The sequence below is a fragment of the Nannospalax galili genome, unplaced genomic scaffold (assembly GCF_000622305.1).
Source record: "Nannospalax galili isolate Female #2095 unplaced genomic scaffold, S.galili_v1.0 scaffold586, whole genome shotgun sequence".
In the NCBI taxonomy this organism is placed as follows: Eukaryota; Metazoa; Chordata; class Mammalia; order Rodentia; family Spalacidae; genus Nannospalax; species Nannospalax galili.
Window position 1 is genome coordinate 6,709,113 of NW_008355363.1, and position 5,202 is coordinate 6,714,314.

A 5,202-nucleotide genomic window follows, 5' to 3' on the forward strand; every position below is an offset into this window, starting at 1 on the left:
AGGTTCCGACATCTCCCCTTTCAAAGCAAGTCAGGCTGCGCCCCAGTAACTTCCTCTCGGATTCTACAAGGATTTTGGTAATAACATAATGATGAATACTTAAACAATAGGAGGTGCTTGCCAATAAAAAATGTGAAGAACAGGTCCTGACTGGTAATTTGAAAAAGCTTGGTAATTATGGCATTCACAAAACTAACTATCTCCCTTTCACTGTAACATATTTGGTAAGATTTAAGCATGGAAAAATTTTCAGAATTGTGTGTATGATCTTGTGGCTACATTAGTTAAGGAATAAAATTTGAAAACATTTTCAGGAAGAAGTTTGGAACAATTTATTGATTTATTTCGATCACCGTTCTTAGAATTTCAAAGAGTGAGTCTTCAGAGGGATCCACTGTTTTAATCTGGAAAAGTGCTTGCAGTTATCCACATCTGGGAGCTTTAGGGTTGTTTGTGCATTACAGGAAACTGCTGGTTTCATGAAATTCTTGGGTGATTCCATGGTTATATTGCAAAGGGAGACATTCTTAGTACGCTCCTGCTGAGATTCATGACTTGTGGTACGTGACAGATATTTCGCAAGACTGAGGGTAAGGTCAGTTGCATTTTGTACATTATCAGGGAGCCCAGTCAAGGTGATATTAGGATTATATGATCCTTTTGGTGGTAAACATATGTCTACTTGGTATTGATCCATAATTTTATGGATGGCTTTTCCTTGGAATCCAATAATATTGCTATGAACCTTGTGACTTAGTGGGATTTCCTTCGAAACAGTTTTTTCAATCCTATGCAACAGTCTCATTATTGCATCTCAAGCAGCTAGGGTGTTCTCCTTATAGCCTCTAATTGTAATTTAATCTTGTATCTCATGGCTTCCTTTCTTTGGAAAATGGATAGTAACATCATACTCTGTACAAATCTGAGCTATCAGTAAGCCTTTATGACCAGTGATCTTGTAATGATACTTGGTATCTATAGTGAACATTAATTTATAATTTCTTAATATCCGATCTTCTATTTCCATTTGTAAAGCCTGAATTCATTTTTATAATTTCATCTTGTCTTGCTCCACATTTGTGGCAAGGCCCATACTAGATATGATATCAGAATTTTTCCAAGTTGTGATGCCTTGATATGAACCTCAAATTCCTTTATTAGCTTACGTAATTCACTCCTTTTATGCCCGATAATGTAAGAATGTAGGTGAAAGGGCACATGAACTTTAGCAGTGGTAGGAATTAAAGAGTCAAGCACTTCTGCAGCTGCCTTACAGTTTTCCAACTGGCCTGAAATATGTATGATGCCATTTTTCCTTTAGGAATTAGTACCAAGTTCTTTAGTGATCTTTCTCCACTTTTCTTTCCCCTTTTCCTTAGCAGCAGGATTTGTATGTGTAGCTGGCCTCTCTATGTCAGGGAATTTGATTTGAGCTTTATAGTCTCTAGCAATTTGTTGGATTTGAGAATATACTGGTTCCATGATGGAAGGATGGAACGCCTGAGGAATAACATGCCGTGTTGTAACTTGTGAGCACAATGGTTTGAAAATCTCCTGAATACATTTCTTTGCTGCCTCAACAAAAGCTTTTGCTCCTCTTATTATGACTCTTGTATTATGTTTTCCTGCATAAGAGAATGTAATAATCACACTGCCATAAACCTCAGTCATTTCTCATAAAAGCTGGCCCCTTCGCATGACAAAATAATGGTGAAATTTTTGATTTATCAGTATACTCTTTTCTGTCATATTATCTAAACACTTTATTAAAAGTGCTAGTTGTTTTTTCACACCTTTTATAGCCTCCTCTCTTCCTGTAATTGTTATGAATTCCTGGTCCTTGTTCTTAAGTGTTGGGAAAAGGACAGATGTTCCTGTTTCCTCACAGATTTTGGAAATATTGCCACCATTATTATTCATGAGGAATTGGTGATACTGTGATTTGACTTGGAAAGTCACAGAACACTTCTTGGTTTGCTCTTCCTCTGCTAGTTGCAGAAGCTTTTCTTTGGCCTTTTCAACATTTTCAGCATGGCCTGCGATGATGACTTTTTGCAGGCCTGACTCACTTCTTGGAAAATGCATATGGATCTTCCTACATTCTTCCACAATTGATCTTACCAAATACTCTTTGGAATCAGTCAGAGATTTGTATAGATTAGAAGAAATAGGAATTTCCTCCTCTGCCATATCTTCTATCTCTTGTTGAATTGAAAGGATTCAGTTACTTGCGATTTCACAATTTTCTGGATATCCAGTGATGACAAAATCCTCCGAGTTGCTACTTTCTGATGGAAAACTAATCTCAGTATTGGTTATTTCAGAGATTTTTTTGATGTTTGACCCTCTGTTTCCAATGATCTTTTTGTGAAGCCTTTTTGAGATGGGAATGGTTACAGAATAGTTATTTTCTTTAATATCTGTCAGCATATTCAAATACTGCGCACATTTTTCTGACTCACATTTTGTCCCTATCAGTTGGACAATGTCACTTTTCTCTGAAGGGTGTGGAAAATTGAGGATAACATCAGGGAATTTCTTACAGATTTTGTGAACCCTTTCACCTTTTTGACCAATTAGAATGTGATGGAACTAATGTTTGATGATTATGTCATGGCTATGTTCCTCTTCCACATCATTAGCCAGTTCAAGGAGATTTCTTTTAGTCTGTTGTACATTCAGAGAGTCCCTCTCAATTCTGATCCGATTATTCTTTATATTTTCAGGAAACACTGAAATAGAGACTTGGTACTCTTCTGTAATTCTATTTAGGGCAAGACCATTATTCCCTGTCGGGTACTTATGAAGTTTACTGTCACTATTCATCTCAGTATAATCCATTCTACTCATAAGATATTTGACAATGTTCTCAAATTTTTCTTGAGCGTAATTTACATCTTCCTGTGACCCTTTTAGGATAATTTTATCTACAGCTGTAAAATGTATATGAACCTTTGGCACATTATCAGTTATCACAACTATAGTCTGAACTTTCTTACCAATAATAAATCTGTGCAGCCAGGAAGGAGCAGATATATAGCAAAAAATGTAATCCTTGGTGTCACAGTCCTCTTCATTAAATGCCTCTCCTGAACTGTCCAGCTCACGGTACTATGTCATGGAATCTGATATGCTTTCTGATGGTGAGGCATCTGCTGAATCTCTAGCTGTTTCTAGGATCTCTTGTAGAAAATTTCTCTCAAGACCTATGGTACGATTTTGTTGCAAATTCATCACCATATCTGTAGATGCAATTTTCTTTCCAGTTTTATCAATCATCTCATTTACACAACAATCAGCCTGATCCACTTGTACCTTTCTGGCATTAAGTTCCAGATCAATCTCATTGGCACTAGACAATGGAGAAAGGATCTGTCCCTCTGTTTCCTGGAAAATACTATCATTTTCTCTATTGTTTGGCCCAGTAGTCAGGGAATTACATGTTTTCTCCATTTCTAAAGTCTGTATAACTACCTTGACACTTTTGACAGATGTAGGTAAGTTTCCTTCTGAACATTTCTTTTTTACCTCTCTTTCATCCACACTGGTGACAGAGTTGCTCTGATTATGTGGACATATGGTCTGAGTATTTATTACAGCATTTTGTTCCAAAGCTTGTGCTTTATCTCCAGTCTGGCCTATAACAGAGGTACCCTCTTGTTTGGGAATGGGCATTACAGTTAAATCTTGTTCTTGACACCATTCAAAAATTTCCTTCTGCACTTTTGTAACAGCTTCTGGATTACCAAACGCTGTAATATAGAGGCCTTTGTCTTTGACAAGGAAGATTCTAAGTTTGCACCAGTCTTTTCCATCATATATGCATAGAATTTTGCTAATGTATATTCACAAAATTGAATCAAATACTTTTCTTCCTTCAGTGGCACATGAAATGTTTGAGTTAGGATTGAAACTTTGGCTTGCTGAATATTGTTGCTTGTTGATTGTGCAGCTTTTTCAGGATTTTCCACCCAATTTGTTTTCTGTATGTGTTCAGCGATTTTGTCATTATATGTAGCCATATCACCCACATCTTTTGAACTAGTACTAGCATGATTTTCTTTTTGAACAGACCAATTTTCGTGTACCACATTATTTCCTTGGGGATTCATTGCTGAGTTTTAAGTAGATACAATCAAAATGTGAAGCAGATAAATTATCAACAGACAAAACACAATTACTTCCTGTAGCTTCCTGTTATTACTATATGGGGAGAATAAACATTTTAAAGACATAGTCTCAAAATTATTGCATAGATTTCAAGATAATAAAAATTATATATACTCATAGTTACGCAATTTGAGCAAAAGCTGAAAGTGTATCTTTTCATCTACTCTACTCTTATATGAGCACAGGAGAAGATCAAATTATAAGGACTCTGAGGAAACAGCCACTACTGCTATCTAATGGAAAATCCTCCTTTATTTAAATTTATAATTATCCCTTAATTTTCTAAGTCAGAATAATGACTTTTTGACTAATACTAAAAACTAACACTGCTGATATCAAATAACTTTTGAAACAAATAGGCAAATCATTAGTGCCTCTAAAGGTATTTCTTTTTCCAGGGTTTGCTATTTTTTCTTCAAAACATTTTACTTCACAATAGCTTAAAAATTCAAACATTTCCTGAGTATAATTAAATAACTTTTAAGTAAATTTAGAGTACTGGAAAACTCAGATTTAACAGATTTCTGTCACCCGACATAGCTCTCTCATGCATACTTACAGACAACTCTCATTTCCACCATCACACCCAGGAAAACCAAATTATATTTTTAATCTATAGACTTGTCTGATATGAAAATTTCATCAAAATAATATAACCTGAAGAGTCAGTTCAACCTCAGTGCCTTGCTTGAGAATAATGTTTTTGTCATTTGCCCATGTTAAAGCATGAAATGTACTATATCTCTTTTTATTGCTGAACAATACTTCATTTCTACTTGCACTGAGCAGAAAGACTGGGTTCAATTTCTTTTCCCAGATTCTCTTTCTGAAATCTAATTCTACACACAACAAAGTTTACTGCTGGTTATGTCAGACTCAGAACCCATTTTTCACTCTAAATTTTTTTTCCTGTGATATAATTTTTATTCCTGACTTTGAATATCACTAAAACACTGACGCCTTTTCAAACATACAACCCTATCTTTGAGTTGCAATTTTTATACAAGAAATCATCTTAATATCTTCAGGTGA

The 5,202-nt window shown here is 35.4% G+C and overlaps 1 pseudogene; it reads right to left on the bottom strand.

Moving 5' to 3' along the window:
- Positions 1 to 358: 358 nt before the first annotated feature.
- Positions 359 to 4,112, bottom strand: LOC103749637 (annotated as a pseudogene).
- Between the last annotated feature and the right edge of the window lie 1,090 nt (positions 4,113 to 5,202).